Here is a 19538-nt window from a genome sequence, read left to right on the forward strand (position 1 = left end):
GCAAGGTCTTCTTTCCTTATATTGAGCATATCTCAACACCTACACAAATCTTTTCGGGGCATGGGAAATTTGGGGAATTTTTCTTCTGTTCTCTGTGCTTCTGAAGATTTATGGGGGTAGATCTAGGGGGATTGAAAGGAATATTATGTTCTGTCTTCTCTACTGAACCTGTCCCCACTTACTGCTTCTGACTTATACTGCTGCTTTTGCTTTCTGGCAAAGGATCTTATTTACTTCATTGGGCTCCACCTAAGTGACTACAAGACCTTCCCACACTTACGTAATCAAACTTAACTGAGGCATTCTTTTGCCCTCTTCAACTCTGCTCCCTCTTTTGCCAGGTTGGAGTGAGTCAGGGGGCTTGGAGATGGGGGAACCGTACAAAATTGTTTCTGTAGGATTCCACATTTTCACATATCTTTCCTTGTAGGAAAGATATTGAATAAACACTTTGAAGTGAAAATCAAGATGATGATGGTTTTGTTCAGTGGTCCCAGTGTACACATTTCCTTAGCAGTGGGAGCTCCTGAAATGGAAAAGGTTGAGGTAGACCAAGTATAGGACGAGGCAGAGGGTGTATATCCTGTTAGTGTCATCTTATGTATATATTTAATTATACTTCCCAAATCTAAGTCAGTGCAATAGATAGAGGATAATTTGTCCACTTTCTCTCCAATTTTTCCCCTTTTTTCTTTTAAAGATGAATGTGAGGGAAGTATGGTACAGCTTTGTTGTTGGAGAAGGAAAGCCACAGCTCTGATTTCCTGCCCCACAGAAGTCCTTCCTTTACCTTGTTTGACTGTATGTTGCAGTATACTACATCTCTCTCTATTGCTCTCTCTGTCTCTCTGTGAACTCTAGACTGTATTCTGCTCTTCTATTTCAACTTTTGTTCAAATATGTACACCTATTTTGTTATCAATTTGATGTTTAATTCCAAAATTTATTTAACTATTCACATTTTAACAAATAACAGTACATAAATGAAGAGGTAGATATCTAGGCAATTTACTTATTGTTTCTTTTGAGCTTATCATTCAAACATTGATGTATCCATGTAATTCTTTGTACCATCCTTGTTCCGGACAATGGAGATGTAGCAATGAACAAAGCAAGATGACAACCTTCTCTTTTATGTAGTTTGTAGTCTCTCTTGGAAGGTGGTTATTAGGTACTAACAATAAAGGATGGTCAGTGCAGTGAAGGGAGAAGCAGAGATTGGCCATAGTTTTCCAAAATTTCCATCTGTTACAGAAATAGAAGAAAAGAGAGTCATCTTATGTACCTGGGATCAAACTGCAGTTGAATCATTCCATGACTCTTCCCTGTGACTCAGAAGTAGGTACGGGGGTGGGAATGTTAAGGCAGATTCACCGTTGCTGTAGAGTATTACAGTTAAGTATAAGTTTGATGCTCTCCAGGATGCCAAAGAGATAATCACTGACTAAATAAAAGCATATGGTGAAAATAGTCTCTTTTATCCTATAATAAATATAAAATGTATATAAATCAATTTACTTATTATTTTATTTCAACAATAAACTTAGGTATATAGCATGATATGATAAGTTTGACAAAAAGAGTCTGGAATGACATTCAGCATATTCAGCCACAAAAATTGCCCTGAGTACATTGGAATTTGTTGTTAAAAATAAGCCGGCATGGAAATATGACTCACTCATAATCAACCAAAAGGTTTTTGTTAGGAAAACTGCACCAGTGCAGCAAACAGAAACATTTGGGAATCAAATAGTTATATCTTATGGTAGAGTTTGTATTGATGTTTTTAAAACAATCATGGGAAATTTGACTGGCTTTGTACTAGGCCACCAGAAATAAGAACTACATCTCAGGAGTCCTGGTCCCAAACTGCGTTTGCTTTTATACCACTTGTTTCTTTTTACCTCCAGTACTTTTTTTTAAACAAAGATTTCTTTTCACTAGAATTGTGCCTATAATGCATAGCCCTATCTCTACGAACAGTGCCTGCCCTATGTCTAGCCAGATGAATATGCAATTTGCATGTTGCTGATTAAAATGAAAGTCTGTATGGATCTATGAATGTCTGGTCACATTTTAAAAAGAAATCTCAAAAGCTGACAAAATACCTTCCCCCTTTCTATATAATCCAACAGCTTGAGTTCTTGTATATCCACTAAGCCTTATGCCATATCTTTTGAACAAAGAATGAACCCATGTATGAAAAGCAGCCAGGAAGACTTTGGCTTTATGGGTCTGCAAGAAACAAATGCCCCATGAGAGCTTCTTCCTGCTCTTCTACTCCTCTGTTTCAGAATCCCTGGCTGCTGGTCTTTGAATGAGGTAGCAATGAGTGCTCATGGGATTTCCACCCGGCAGCAAGAAGCAGCCCAGTTTTAGATCATAATAGACCAGAGAATATAGAATGTTATCAGTTAGTTTTTACACTGGTGCCTTGGAAAGGGTTTGGGGTGGAGGTGGGGAGCGAAGGAGAGATTGGGTGGGAGAATATGCTATACCCTGTCAGTTTCCTGAGTGACACCGAGGGACCATGAAAACATTTATTCTAAACTTTGTGAATACTAGCCATTGGTAAAAACTAATATTCTTTCAAGAACTGGCAGGTTGGGAATAAGACAGCTACTGCTGATATGGTCAAAGGAGGTCATCTTGCAGTGTAATCTTAAAGTGTAATTAGAGAGGTGCTCACAAAATCCTTAACTTTTGGGAGTAAATGATGTGCAAGCACACGATTTTCCTAGAACTTCTCAAAGCTGCATGTGTGAGAAAAACACCTTGTCTTCAAGTTCTGAAACCCATCAATATGGTCATCTACATCAGCTTTTTCATTTAGGTCATTCATTTACCTTCTAACTAGGTCAGAAAAATAATCATGATAGTTAAAATTGTCAGAAAACCATTTTTTTTTCCTTTCCTCCAGAGAAATTGGGAGTAGGGTTTATTTTAAACGCATTGGTTTTGCCTCCACCACTAGAATTAGACAATTCATTTTACCAAACTAGTTTGATTTTTACATTAATGAAGTGGAACAAGAAAAAATAAAATGAGCCACCTTACATAGAACGTTTGAAGGGTATATTTGAGGTATTGCCAATTAAAAACAAAAGAATAAATAAATAGAAAATGACAGTCAATGACATCGCACTTAGCCACTGGCTACCCTTTAGATGTGTTTAAGAGGGATGTCTATCATAGGAATAAAACCCTACTGATAGCTTGAAATGAATCATCAATCAATCAATAATCAATCCTCTCTGGGACAACCTGGGAATATTTCTTAGAGGAGGGGACACTAGACTTTAATCTTTAAGTATGACTAGGAATTCACAATTCCGAGGGGCAGGGGGAGTTCCTTTTAGAGAAGAGCCTAGGAGGTGTGCAAGGCAGGGAGGCAGAATGTATGGAGCATATTTAGGAAACTCTGAGAAATTTGGTGTGAATGGAGTGTAGGGTCGAGTAGGGAGAGCGGATGGAGATGAGGCTGGATGGCGCCGCATTAAGGGTCAGGGTTCAGAGAAGGCGAGGTCTTGTATTTTACTCCCTGTTGCATGTTCACTACACACAGTTCTTGGTTTTTAGGAAGGGTTGAATGAATAGTTGTTGAGTAAACAACTAGAGAGATGAATGAGTAGATAGATGGAATGAATATTGTGATGAGGCCATTCATCGTCTCTATAGACAGGGAGAGGTCCTTGAAAACGTTTAAGCAGAAGGCTGACATCAGATGGAAAGTTTTGTGGGCTGGAGAACAGAGAGGCTCAGTTCTCTCTCTCTCAGAGGGAGATCACCTGACTGCCACAAAGTTTTGAGGGGGAATTTTGTTTAAATTCTGAGAGGAAGAGTTAAATAGAAAGCAGAATTCGTAGATACTGCTGGCCCTCGGCCCATGGGTGGAGAGTCCAGGGTGACTGGCTGAACACTTCACACAGACCAGTGGCTCAGGCTGGGATAGAAATGTCCCACGGGTTGTTAGACTCCCGGGTAGGGAGATAGAGACGTCCTGGAGGTTGTTAGAGACACAGGTATGAAACACATCTGTGAAAGGAAAGGTTCAGCAGAGGGAGTCATTAGACTACAGAGGATATTTGAGAACACAAAAAATGTGAGGGTGGGATTTTAAGGATCATTAAGGATACAGAAAGGTCCAAAAAGGAGCTAAAAATCACACTGAAAGTCAAGAGACACAAAACAACAGTCTGGGAAGAGAGGACAGGGAGGAAGTGGGACTAGCTAGTTCTTAGTGTTCCTTGGAACACTTGGGAGTATCGTGTGTTAGAGTTGCTGAATGTAAATTTTTTTTTTCAGTTTGGAATTTTCACTTATCCTAATGTCCAAACACTCAATTATCAGTAGCTGATTTAATGCGATTGTGCCATTTAAGTCGGCTAAATGAGTATTTAAGCTATAATAGGGCTTTGTGATATTTTCCAGAAAGCTTCATTAGTATCTGATATGAAGATTATCTTTACTTTTTACTTATTCATACCAAGAGAATACTTTGGCCCATGTTTTAACTTTCGAAGTAATACTGGCATATGTATTCTGTTAAAATCAGGTACAAACCTGGAGAAACGTGAACAAAATTAGGTTAGAGCATTAAGATTATTTTCCCAAAAGCAGAGGAAGGAGGAGCAGAAGTTACAGAAGCATCCACACAAATACGGAGAGATTAGAAAAATCTCGAGTTTCCTTTTCTTTATTTGAAAACTGTTTTCCTCTATTGGGATTTCTCGGTTGCTCAGAAAAACCAGGTGAGTTAAGCTTAGTCCCGAGTGGGCATTTGCCTGGATCCCCAAATTCGATGCAATTTAACACAAATTGTCAGTCTGGGCTGCGAATACCAGCCTGCTTCTTAGCTGTTCTCCAGTTCATTTGACAGAGCTTTGAGGGGAAATCACAGCCTTTACCGGCACTAAGCCATTAGTCAGCATCTCAGTCACCACTAGGCTCCCTGTGCCTTTCAGAACTGAGAAAGCAGCTGTTGCCCCTTCTAGAAAATCGGATAAAAGTGTGGAGCAAAAGGGAAATCAATTAATTTTACAAATAATAACAAATAGTAATAAGGTAAATGAGATCATGGGAGCAAATTGAGAAATGCATTGCCCTTCTTTTTCCTTACCACACAAATTGGTTTTCATAAATTAAAACATTAATGTATATATAAATCTGGTTGCTGCTAACACCATTCATTTATTATCTCTTTCTGAAACAAATAATAGCTATGTAGAGTCTATTAAAAGCATTAGTTGAATTCTGAGCTTGTTTATGAAATGAGGACTGAATGTCCAAGTTCGTCCTATGTAACTGTTCCCCATCTATTTTTATTCACAATTTACTTTCTAAAACTGATAACAAGTTGATTTTACTATTATCTTGAAAATCAGAATATGTATTACCCTATTCATAAACAGAGAATTGATATATGGAAGGAAAAATCAGTGGATGCCCAGGGCATGGGGTTGTAATCCTGGCTTGGGTTCCCATGGGATCCTGAGGCCATCTGGTTTACTTAACTCTGAATTACCGTTAATGTAAAGGTAACCTACATTCATAGTTTTTAATTAGAACTCATAAGATTTTTTTTTCCCCCTCTGGTTCTGAAAAACTGAGCAGATTCCTTACTGGTCAAAGCAAAAGATCTGTGGGGTGCTTGGGTGGCTCAGTCCATTGAGTGGCCGACTCTTGGTTTCAGCTCAGGTCATGATCTCAGGGTCTTGAGATCGAGTCCTGCTTTGGGCTCTGTGTCAAACGCTAAGTATACCTGAGATTCTCCCTCTTCCTCTGCCCCTTCACCTGCTCATGCACACACTCTCTCTAAATAAGTAAAATCTTTTTTAAAAGAGCAAAAGAATCCATAATACAGTAATACAGTAAGAAATAGACTTTTATTTAACAACCCTTGAATAGAATACTGAAAAAGACATATTGCTTGAAGAGTTTGGAGTTCACAGTCCACCATGGAGACAACACAAGGCAACTATGATATAATTAGGTAACCACAATTCTTTATTTATACCAGATAGAATTTTAAAAAATATTTATTTATTCACTTCCATTCTTATACTCCTCCATTCCACACAATATTTGCTGTACTGCACATGCACACACTCTTTTACAAAAGTAGACCCCTGGGCCACCTGACCTACTGTCCTTTCCCCTGACCTGACCTCCATGTGACCTGCTGTACTGCCTTCTCCTCTAAGGCTTATTGTCCCACATGACCCACAGGGGAAACTGTGCTCCAAGTCACTCTAAAGTCATATCTCAGAGGCATTTTCAAAATGCCATGAAAACATAGAGGAGGAAATATTTCTACCTGTATATACGAGCAGAAGCAGTAAATTTATAGAAACATTGGCCAATTCGTACTTTTAAATAATTTGTCTGTTTTTAGGAAATAGTTTTTACAATCACTCGATTCCTTCCTGGTTGTTTTCTTCTAGATATACAACCACCATACATAACATTTTTTTCCTTTATAAATCTTCTAATGATTCTAGAAGATATACTGTTGATTCCTGATATTGGCTTGCAGATCTCATGTTAAAAAATAATCGGCAACGCTCATGAAATGTTTAGAAACAGCCCAATTTTGGCTGCAACATGTCATATTTCCTTAATCAATAGGCTAAAGATAAATGTGCTATTTCAGAGCTGTGTTTGAAGGCTGGTAATCAGGAAAGCAGTATTTTTTATGAGTTGCATCACTGCTTTGTAGTGTTACTGAAATATCTTAATTGCTTTTATGAATGTATTTAATGAGTTCCATTTAAAATGTGATGTTATTTACCTTATGGGATTAAATGACTCACTCCATCCAGACACTGCGCAAACCCAAAGGAACATTGCTTTTTGCCTGCGGTGCAGGGTGAACCAGAAAGCTCTAAATCCAACTGTTAGTCGCTCTGCTCTGCCTGCGTGAACTCGGTGCTGTACCCACAGGAGATCTGGGCTGGGGACTCTCTGTCCAGGAGCCTCTGGTCTGGTATCCAGGCTTAATTGAATAACAGCAGGGGCTTCAGCTAGAAGAGATGAGATGGCCAGTCAAGATGGCTACAAGGTCAAGAAACAGCCTCAGAGGAAGCAAGGTTTATGTCACAGAGTTGGTAGAAGATCAGTTTCCAACAGTTAGTTAGTGTGTTACTGAGAAGAGTTTTGCTTTCTTGTGGATGGAGAAAGAGGAGGGCAAGGGGGGCACCTGCTATATTAGACCCCCGATGACGTGTAGCTCAGAGTAGAAGCTCTTATTTTTCTTTTTTGCCTTCTTTAGCTCCTTATCTTTTCTTCTGTCTGATTTTAAATTTTATTATACTTTGGTCTAAGTAATAATAATAATAGCTAATTCTAACGAGCACCTACTGTGTGCCATACACGGTGCTAAACACTTATGTGTTTATCTCACCTTGTCATCCCAACAAACTATGAGGTAAATGCTGTGACGACGACTACTACTACTACAATTACTACTATTATTATTCCACTTTTATGCACAAACAAAGGCTTGGTGACTTTGCTTAAGGTTATACAAGTATTGACTGCAAGAAGTAAGATTTATTTAACTATCTGTTTATCTTTGTGGAAAAAGGGATTTTACTTTAGGATCATTGAATAAAAACAGTGAAAATTGACATTATGAGTTAAGCAGGGATTTGTGTTCAAATGGTTGTGTTTTAAAGCTGGCAAAGGAAAATGACCGCTCTTTGGTATTAAGGAAATCCATTCAGACTTTAATATTGGGCTTTAATCTAATGAGAAAACAGTTAATGTTGGGAGTAACCAAAGCATCCCCTCTTCCCCAGACTGGGATTTTCTAGTCTATTTTCATGAATTAGCAGCAGGTGTTACTCATTCTTATTTCCATGGTAAAATGGAAAAATCAATTGTACCCCCCAAAACTTCTTGAAATAATGGGATAAATTATTTTAATAAAAAATGAGTAAGATTTCATGACTCAAATAAGCAAATGCATCATCTTGAGATGAAGCCAGAGTTGAGGGAATCCGGTCAATCTCACAAGTAGGTGTTAATCACTTATATTTGTAAAGAAGTGAAAAAAATGTTACTTTATTAGAGTTAGAATTCCTGTTGATAAGCAAATTGGTGGATAGAAAACATGGGTGAGAATATTAAGAATAGAGGAGAGGAGGAGGGTTGGCAAGAAGGCGTAAAGCAGGGCATTCTTAGGGGAAGTGGTCAGTAAAATTTCCACCATGGTGAACATTTTAAGACTTTAAAGATTCTTTCTGGGTTGAGTGGAAGAGATGAGTAGGCAGAGGATGGAGAATTTTCAGGGTGGTGAAAAGGCCCTGGAAGACATTATAATGAGAGATATGGGATGTATTTGTCTAAACCCATAGACTGTGCAGTACCAAGAGGGAACTTTATGTAAACTATGGACACTGGTTGATTATGACTTGTCAGGGTGGGCTTAGGTGCCATTCAGGTAAATGACAGTGATGAGGGAGAGTGCGGGCAAGGAGAGCAGAGAGGAAATGTCTGTACCTCCTTCCCGGTGTTGATGTAAACCAAAACTTTTTTTAAAAAATAAAGTTTTTTAAAAAGTACGGGAAAAATAGAAAGTTAAAAAAATCAGATTGTCTTATTGATTGAAAGAATTCTTTATAGATTCTACATATAAGTCCTTTGATTCATCTGTCTTGGGTTCATTTGCCTACCTCCTACCGACTAATCTATTAGCGTTTATTGACTATACTTTATTAGACACTTTAGTAGGTCTAATAGTGTCATCCCAAATTCTTGTCCCCCTTGTGCCTCAGAACGTGACATTCTTTTGGAAATAAGGTCTTTGCAGATGTAATTCATTAAGGATCTCAAGAGGAAATCATCTTTAGTATAAGGTGGGACGTAAATGCAATGACTAGTGTCCTGATAAAAGAGGCACGTACACAGAAAGAAACAGAAAGACAATCACACGAAAACAAAGGCAGATATTGGCATTATGTTGCCAGAAGCCAAAAACATCAGGAACCACCAGAAACTGGAAGAAACAAGAAAGAGTCTTCCCAGAGCCTTCAGCACGTGTATGACCATGTTGACATCTTAATTTCAGAATTTTGGCTTTCCAAACCAAGAAAAGAAATTTTTGTTCTTTCAGCCACCAAGTTTGTGTTACATGTGTAGTCCCTCTAGGAAACTGATACACTCTTCCCCGAGACTGGCTACTAAAATGAAGAATATGTAGTACTCGTCTTTAAGAGGTTGGAAGAGTGATGTTACAAGGTAAACAGGCAGCTGTTTGTTGAACACACCTGCAATGTCTTTATAGGGTTAGTAATGACTGAGCATTTTTTTTTTAAAACGATGGCTAGGCATGGCCCAGTCAGCTGTGGGAGGTGGGGAGGAAGAATCAGGCGAGATACAGCCCACGTAGTAAAGTTGTAGAACCGTAAAAGAACCTGGTAGGGAGGGAGAGTGTGAATCTCAGTGAGGCCAGAGCCAGTAAGAGGTCAGGTAAGAAATAAGGTTGGAGAGGGTGGGAGGTGGAAATCATTTGAATGGCCTTGTGGGCTGTGCTGAAGAGTCTTGTTTTATTCTGTAAGCAGTACAGAGTAAACCAAGAACTGAAAATGGAAAACGATGTGATCAGACAGCAGTACAGTGGAGTGGTTAAGAAGACAGGTTCCTGGACTCAAACCCAAGCTTGGGTGCTTATTAGGTAGGTAAATGTGGGCAAAGCACTCGGGGAGGGTGGGGAGGAGTAAATGAATTCAACAGGCGTCATTTTTAGAACAATGTCTGGCATCTATGAGGTACTTAACACTAGTCATTATAATCTGCTGCACATTCCATTAATAGAAAGTTCATTCTGGCAACAGTGTGCAAATACTGAAGCAGAGAAAACAGAAGGTAGTAGCATTCATTTAAACAAAAATCTGAACAATGTAGTGAGAAGGGAGAAGAGTTTTTGGGGAGACGTTTCTTGAATGGAATCAAAGGGTTGTATCGATCAATGTGATGTGAAGAATTAGGAAAGAATAAAAGATGTTGGCTCAGAGATTTCTTCCTTGACGCAGAGTAAACAGTGATGCCGTTAGCAGTGAGTGGGAATACAAGGCAAGTGATGGGGCTCTGGAGAAGTAGGGCAGGGGACAGGGAAATACATTTGATTGCAGTCATGGTAAGTTTAAGGAGACTGTGACATCAGGTAAGGAAGTGTAGAAGTCAGTTTAGAAGGCATTCTAAAAGAAAGGGAATGGGTAAAACTTCTTAGAGTAATGTTTCTTAGAGGGGTCCCCTCCGGACAATGCTTGATGGGAATCAGATGTGCTCTTATTGGAAATGCAAATCTTAGATCCCACTCAAATCCTACTGAGTCAAAATACCAGGCAAAGAGTCTGTGAAGGGTTGCATCTTAAGGACTCTTCGTAGGTGATGCTCATGTGTATAAGAATGATTTTTTTCTGGATAAGCCTCCAGTTTTGGCTGTTGGTTAGAATCATCTTAGGAACTTTAAAAAATACTAAAATACTGATGGCTGGACTCCACTTCAAGAGATTCTGATTTAAATGGTCTGGGATGGGGCCACAGCTTCAACTTGCTTAAAAAGAACCCCAAGTGATTCTATTTTTTTTTAAGATTTTATTTATTTAATTTGACATAGAGAGGTCACAAGTAGGCAGAGAGGCAGGCAGAGAGAGAGGAGGAAGCAGGCTCCCTGCTGAGCAGAGAGCTTGATGCGGGACTCGATCCCAGGACCCTGAGATCATGACCTGAGCCGAAGGCAGCGGCTCAAACCACTGAGCCACCCAGGCACCCCCACCAAGTGATTCTAATCTGTAGACAGGAACTACAAGGAGACAAGAAGAATACTCCAGAAGGCAGAAGATCTGAAGACTAGAGAAAGGATTCATAAAAAAATCAGAAATCTGGACACTATCTGGGCCTTCACTGTGCAAAGGTTGTTTTTTGTTTGTTTGTTTTTAAGTAGGAATAGGTAACATTACTACATTTGATAGAGACGTTGGCAGAAGAGAACCAGAGCTGAAAATGCACAGGTGGATTTGACCAATAGGAGACCAGTGATGATTTAGGGAGGGTATCGTCAATGGAGTGGGATAGAGCTAGAAAGGATAGAAAGGGGGCACCTGGGTGGTTAAGTTGGTTTAGTGTCTGCCTTTGACTCAGGTCTGTCCTGGGATTGAGCTCAATGTCTGGCTCCCTGTTAAGCAGGAGTGTTTGTCCCTCCCCTTGCTCATGCTCTCTCTCAAGAAAGAAAGAAAGAAAGAGAGGAAAGGATGAGAGAAAGGCTTGAGAATGTGGAGATAAAGAGCACAGCCTACTTTCACAAAGTTTGAAGAGAGCTGGAACACAGCTTACAGTAAGAGCAAGGTTAGTGTGCTCTTTCCCTTTTCTTTTTCTCTCTCTGTATGAATGAATTAAAATATTAGAATATTTGTAGCCAGAAATTTGTAGCCAGAAAAGAGGGTAACAGAGGAAAGATACTCTTTTTTTTTTTTAAATTAATTAATTTATTTGAGAAGGGAGCCTGCTGGGAACTGGATCCCAAGACCTTCGTTCCGACAGAGGCAGATGCTTAACAAACTGAGCCACCTAGATGCCCCTAAAAAGAAAATCTTAAAAAGTCTCTTTCAAGAAGCAATTGTAAGAAGAGAAATTTAGAGTTTTGGATATAAAGAGGAAAGACATGCTTCTTTCCTTGATAACCAGAGGTAAGGATGAGGGAAGGAGTAATCGGCAGGGATGGGACCGTATTTACCATTGTCTGCTATGAAAGACAGGATTGGAGGATGCTGCAGGAGTAGAGGGAATGCTAATTGTTTGCACAGGGAATTCTGGAGGAAATGGACTAGTGACCAGTATAAAAACTACTGGATGGTGTCCACAGATCTCACGAGGATATGAAGTCCTTGATCTATAGTGGCAGCAAACCTGATAGCCTAGTGAGTCTTTCCAACAACACTTGGCAGTTCATACATGGGGAATATAAGGCTGCATCTGGGTTGGGACTGGCAGGAGTAGAAATGCAAGAACAGAAGGGGTGAGACTGTTAGAGCAGGAGGATTCATATAATGACTCTGTGGTGTGGGTAAGAGCGTGGAGTGAAGAGGGTAGCTAGAATAATAAAGAATGATGATGCAAAAATTCATGGTTTTTCATGAGTTCTTGCTGGGGCTTTACTGAAAGTGAGGGCATGAGAAAGAGGTGGGAAGAATAAAGGTTGTAAGCAGCAAGTGGGATTTCTTGGTGTAAGATTTCAGAGTGGGGAAAGTGTGGGTGACCATTATACCCTTGGTTTAGTAAAGATGGTGAGATGCTAATTGTAGCACAATAATGATGCGCTGGGATGAGAGAGAGAGGGAGGGAGACCAGATGCCTGGGTTCTTCTTGAACTGGCATAGTGATTTGGGCTGCGAGATTGGAGTGATGAATTTGATAAACTCTGGGGTGTAGCTCAGGTCTGTAGCCTCTGAAGAGAGACCATCTGGATTGGAATCCTAACTCTTCTCCTTTGCCACCAGGTAAGTGTTGGGCAGATTATTTCTGTGATTCTCAACTTTCTCATTTATAAAAACAGAGACAACAGCTATCCCCAAGTGAATTTTTTTATTTTACTTCTATTTCTGCCCTCTCTAATCCTTTCTTTAAGACAATAAGCAAACAGCTTGGCTACTTAGGAAGGAGGGAATGTGAAGGGAAAGTAAATTTTGTGGAAAAGTAATCAATATGGTGGAAGGCTCCCCCATATGTATATACATATATATGACTTATTAGCCGTCTTTCTGAAAATAGTAAACTCTCAAATCTCTTATCCAAGCTAGTCCTGAAAAATAGTGATGAAATTCTGGACCAAGTGGGTCAGTGTACCATTTTGTAGCTCTGGTAGTTGAGGGGCTGGGACTCCAAAGAGAAAATGAGAGAGAAATTGCTGGAATCAGCCTACAGAGTAGCTGATTTTGCTTAGTTCCTACATAGAATCCAAAATTTCTACAGACTGTTGGTTAGTGAATATGCTTTTGGAGAGATTGTATAGTACAACAATATGCTTTTTGGAGAGATTGTATAATATAAAATGAAAGGATACATGTATTATATGGATACTCGTCTCATAGATAGGCCCATTGCCCATTTAAAAAAAAAAACTTCATTATTTACTTGAAATTAGATATTTCTTCCTTTTTCAAAAGCTTCATGGGATGCAGTTGTCATAAATGGTTTTAAAATTCAAACCTAGAGTCCTTAAGATCAAACTTGTTAAAATTCTTTCAATGTTCAAAACACATTTTATTATTTTTTTTATTTTTTTAAAGATTTTATTTATTTATTTGACAGAGAGAGATCACAAGTAGGCAGAGAGACAGGCAGAGAGAGAGGAAAGGAAGCAGGCTCCCTGCTGAGCAGAGAGCCCGATGCGGGACTTGATCCCAGGACCCTGAGATCATGACCTGAGCCGAAGGCAGCGGCTTAACCCACTGAGCCACCCAGGCGCCCTCAAAACACATTTTAGATTAATTAATGATATGAAATGTAACCAAACTGTGTATTTGACTGCAGACTTCTTTTCTACTTTAACAAATCTCAGAAGTGAAAAATAGTATTCCTGTGTCCTTTATGCTAAATATAGTTTTTAGGGCTGAAGCACTGTATCAAACCATGGGGGCATGTTTCTCATTATATTCTTTCAAAAGGGGACCCTTCAGGCACAGTTCTAGACTCCTGGTATATGAGAGAAGAAGCAACACCAAGAAATTAAGGATAAGGAAATTGTGGTCTAAAAAAATCAGAACAAGTATATTGAAATCTAAATAAGGATCAAAATCACATTGTTCTAAATTTGAGTATGAAACAGTAAAACCCATCTGAAAAAATATTTGCAATGTTAACAACAGAAATAACAGTGGTCTTAAATATTTTCAAAAGTAGCTTGTTAAGATCAGGAAGAGACAAAAGTAGAGATGAATGAAGATGTCATTAATTCACCACCTACTGATGGTGGGTCCTAAAGGCCTTTAGTTTTGCTCCTAACTTTGACAATTTAGAAAACAATGTTAAAGAATGCGTCGAGACTTACATTATTCAAAATGAGTGACTAAGCTCACAGAGTGTCCCCTAATATTAAAGATTTGGGGGATGCTTGGATGGATAGAGAGTAAAGCATGTGACTTTTGATCTCAGGGTTGTGAGTTTGAGCCCTTCTTTGGGTGCAGAGCTTATTTGAAAAATGTTGGTAAGATGACCAAAAATCAACACCATAACCACGCTGAAACACAAAGGCGGAACCTTCATGCCAAAAGCAAGGAGAGAAAATTATAGATGGTAAGAGGTTTGTTCCAGATTGAAGGAATAAATCAAATGGAAAGCTGAATGGAACCTGAATGCCAACAAAGGGAGAAGTAGCGTCCGGAGCAGGGTGGGGCAGAGGCGATGCGTGGGCTGATGAGTTCTAGCTGTAATACCTGATTGATCCGGGCAGCATCCCCTTTCCTTTTCCTTAGGGCAGGGGAAAATGACAGAGACAGAGGCTTAGGTATGGGAGTTTGAGGCAAACAGACTGAGAGTCTGGTCAGACTGGGAGGAACGTGAAACCAGTAACTAAAACATCTGACTTTTTCACTCCAAATATGCAGAAACATGAACTAACCTTCAGTGTCCTGTCTTTTCAATCAGGTTACCCACAAAGAAATTGCGGACTAATTAACAATTTCTATAAAAGCCTGCATTCAGGACTCATCAGATATTAGAGGAAAGCTCACCACTTGAGAGAGGAGAGATTCAAAATAGAGAATGTTTCTAACAGAGTTTTTACCATATACATGACTTTAGAAAAACCATAAGTATCCATGGGAGGATTAATATCCACAGAGCAAAACACAGGACGATTGAACTATCAAGAAAGATGGAAGCAAAATTAAATTTTACCATTGAAACAAAGAGCTGGCTGGATTAGCCCAGTGGATGTAGCCAAAAGTGCCATTTGTAAACTAGAATATGAGCAAAGAATTATCCCAAGTGTAGTACAAATATATGAAGAGAAATAAGTTTGAGATATGTAGAATAAATACATTATTTTTAATAATTTGACTAATGTCCAGAGGAAAAAGGTAGAGATTATAGAATTGAGAAACCATCCAAGCTACAGGCAGATGATAATGTCCCAGGACCACAGCACAGTAAGAATCTCCAAACTGAAAGGTTTAACTATGCCTAGCAGCAAAAATTGTAACAATGACTCCATATTCCAGGCTCCACAATGGGAAACTGCAGGAAGAAAAACAATTGTAATACTCTGAAGATGGGGGAGGGGGAAACCTGATTAACTACAAAGGCACAATAACCAATTGGATATTTGGGTTCTTATCAGCAAAACCGAATGCAGAAGGTCATGGAACATTGAAGATCTTGGGACAAAGAACTTTAACCCAGAATCTATACAAAATAAAAATATCACTGAAATATGGGAATGAGTTAAAGACATTTTCAACTATATAGGAACTCAGAAATTTGACCATTCATGGACATCCTGTGGCGGGGGAAAATACTGCTTCGGCAAGAACATAAATGTGTTGGGAAGGGGGGTTGGTAAATGGAATGGAAGAAGGAATATTGAGTTGCTTTAGTAAAATCAGGGATATGTCCATGTCAGTGTTGACCAGTAGCTTAAAATACAATTTGAACCTCATTCAAAATGACATGCACGTTAGAAGGGAGATGATAAAAGTGGGAACAAGTAAAACTATGCTAAAATTCTTGCTTTTAGATAAAGGAGTGATTCTGATGAACTCTATATATTTTAAAGAAAATCATAGGTGAAAACTTGAAAGGTAATCATTATATGAATACAAATTATGATTTTTTAAGAGTGAATTAAATGCGTGATTTTTTTCATCAGTGAGTAAATAAAAAGGACCAGGAAAACTGTTCAACCCATTTAAAGGCAGAAACCGGGATAAATAGTAGCATAAATAAGCCCTAAAATGTCAGAAATAATAACATTTAATCCGTGAACCAAGCTCACCTATTAAAATACAGACACTGATTGGCATTTTTCCCTAAGTTTTTGTTGAATTCTAACATATACGCAAAGTTTACCAATTATAAGTGCATTTTATATACATCAGACATGTTTTCACAAGTTGCACATATCAAGTAGCCAGCATCTAAATCAAGAAATGGAGCATTTATGAATCTTCTAAAACATTCCCTCTTCCCTGCCTCTTCCATGCCCCCACCTACTTCTTTAACTCTCCTTCCATTCAGGCATTACCTCTTTTAGGGAAACTATATTAACCATATTGACTTCTGTCATTCTTCTTCCCTGTTTTGTATTTTATGTAAATACAATATGTTATGTATTCTTTCATGGGTGACTCTGTCACTCAACATTACATTTGTGAGATTCAAACATGTCATTGCATATAGTTATCAGCTGTTCATTTTCAAGTCTTTATGGAATTTCATTGTGTGAATATTCAAAAACTATTTATCCATCCCATTGTTGATGGACATTTGTATTTGAATTTTCAATTTCAGCCATTATGAATAGCACTGCTATGAACATTCTTTTTTTTTTTTTTAATTTATTTATTTGACAGAGAGAGAGATCACAAGCAGGCAGAGGCAGGCAGAGAGAGAGGAGGAAGCAGGCTCCCTGCCGAGCAGAGAGCCCGATGTGGGGCTCAATCCCAAGACCCCGAGATCATGATCTGAGCCAAAGGCAGCAGCTTAACCCACTGAGCCACCCAGGTGCCCCTGCTATGAATATTCTAATACATGTAAATGTATGTCATTTAGTGAACACGTAGGTACACACTTTGGTTGAGTTTAAACTTAGGAATGGAATTGTAGTGTATAAGATCTCCAGTTATACTGTATCTTTGCCCCTACATGATATCTCTTATCTTTTTAATTTTATCTATTTTGATTAAATATCATTTTAGCTATTGCTGTTATTTTAAATTCTCTGATTGTGGAGGAAGTCGGCATGTATTCTTATGTTTATTGACCTCTTGTGAAAAGTTTATTTACATATTTTGCCCATTTTTCCATATTGTTTCTCTCTCATTGACTTGTAGGTGTTCTTTATATGTTGGTGCTCTTTATATACTCTGGATAATGATTGTTTATCAGATATTCCAAACGTTTTATCTCTGTCTTTGACTTGCCCTTTTACTGTTTTACTGATGTTTTATATAAACAGAAATTTCCAATTTTAAGGTGTTTGAGTTTTTTCTTTCATATTATGGAAAAAAAAAAAAAACAACAAACCAAAACAACAAACCTTAGCCACTTCTCTGAAGTGCAATGTTTTCATAAGTGAAGTGTCTACATAGGTATGATATGTTTTGGGGCTCTCTGTTCTTTTGCTCTGGTATCTATTTTCACCCTTACTACACTGTTTTATGGTACCTTTATTACTCTTTGGTGTCTGCTAGTGTCCTTTTCCAGCTTCTTTTTATCTCTCTAACATTGTTTTTCCTCTTTATGATTGTCATGACTACTATATGTCTTTAGTTTCATATAAATTTTGTAATTTAGTTTCCTTATAATCAACCCAGCTAAAAAGAATTTTGACTGACATTACATTGAATTTGTTGCTTAGTAATAGAGAATTGATATCTTTATAATATTGAGTCTTTCAATCCATGGGCTTGATCTAGCTTTCAATGTGACTGAGTTCTGAAAGTAAAATTTTGGGCATTTGTCTTTTATTTATTGTTTTGATTATGCTACTCTAATGATAACTCTTAATTTTTAATTGTGCTATTAGGTTAAAAACACAATTGATGTTTAAGTTTTGATCTTCTATCCTCCTCCTTTGCTAAATTTATTCCTTCATTTTAGTAGTGTGTAGGTTTTTTTGCACTTTCTGCATACTCATTATCATTGTGTGTGTGAACGCTTTCTTTCCTTCCCCTATTTATAACATTTATTTCACGTCATTGCATTAGCCCAGAGTTTAATGATAAATAGAAATGGTGACAATGGACCTCTATTCACCATTAAGTATATCTGCTATAGTCCTTTTTTGTTGTTGTTGGTATTCTTAATTTTTTTGAGTATAGTTGATGCAAAATGTTGCATTAATTTTAGGTGTGCAACCTAGTCATTCAACATCTCTATATGTTATGCTATGCTCACCACAACTGTAGCTACTATCTGCTGTTACAATACCATTGACTCATTCCCTATGAATACCTCTTATTCCATAACTGTGAGCCTGTATTTCCCATTCCATTCACCTGTTTTTTTTCCCATTCTCCCTTTCTTCCCTCTCTCCTCTCCCATTCATCCTTTCTTCTGGCAAGTTCTGTGTATTTATAGATCTGATTCTGTTTTTGTTTATTCTTTCCTTTTTTTTTTAGATTCCACATATAAGTGAATCATATGGTATTTGTCTTAGTCTGACTTATTTCACTTAGCATAATCCCTTCCAGGCCCATCCATGTTGTCATAAATGACAAGATCGTATCCTTTTTATGGCTGTATACTATTTCCTTGCATGTATATTTATCACCTCTTTATCCATTGAGGGACATTTGAGTTGCTTCCATAGCTTGGCTATTGTAATTATTTTTTCAATAAACATAGGAGTACATATATCATTTTAAATTAGTGTTGCCATTTTTAAAATAAACACCCAATAGTGGAATTATTAGATCATATGCTATTTCTATTTGTAATTTTTTGAGGAAACTCCATATTGTTTTTCTGTAGTAGCTGTACTAATTTATGTTCCCATCAACAGTTTTTGGTTGGTATTCTTTTTTTTTTTTTTTTAAGATTTTCTTTATTTATTTGACACACACAGAAATGACAAGAAGGCAGAGAGACAGGCAGAGAGAGAGGGGGAATCAGGCTCTCCGCTGAGTGGATAGCCCCATGAAGGACTTGATCCCAGGATCCTGAGATCATGACCTGAGCCAAAGGCAGAGTCTTAACCCACTAAGCCACCCAGGCACCCTTTGGTTGGTATTCTTAATGGATGGGAAAATTCCCTTCTATTTCTAGCTAAGAGGTTTTTTTTTTTTTTCTATGAAGACTGGATTAAAAAAATTTTATTACATAGTTTTTCCTAGTCTTTTGTGGTTTAATATGAATTTTAAGATTTTTTTCCTATTTCTGCAAAAAAATGTCATTGGGATTTTGATAAGGATGGGATTAGATCTATGGATGGTTTTGGGGAGTTTGGGCATTTTATCAATATCCAGTCTTTCAATTCATGCATGCAGGATGACTTTCATTCTATTTGTCTTGTTTAATTTCTTTTTTTTTTTCTGTCTTGATTAATTTTTTGTTAATGTTTTGTAGTTTTTGGCATACAAGTTTTTACCACTTTAGTTTATCCCTAATTATTTTCTTCTTTTGGTGCTACTGTAAATGGGATTTCTTTCCTAATTTCCTTTTCAGATAGTTTGTTGTTAGCATACAAAAATCAGTACTGTTTCTATTACTAATTTTGTATCCGGTTGCTTTTCTGAATTTAGATATCAGGTCTTAGAGTTTGTTTTGTTTGTTCTTTCTATAGCATCAGTTGTAATGTCTCATCTTTCAATATGGTT

The sequence above is a fragment of the Neovison vison genome, chromosome 10, assembly GCF_020171115.1.
Source record: "Neovison vison isolate M4711 chromosome 10, ASM_NN_V1, whole genome shotgun sequence".
Taxonomy (NCBI): Eukaryota; Metazoa; Chordata; class Mammalia; order Carnivora; family Mustelidae; genus Neogale; species Neogale vison.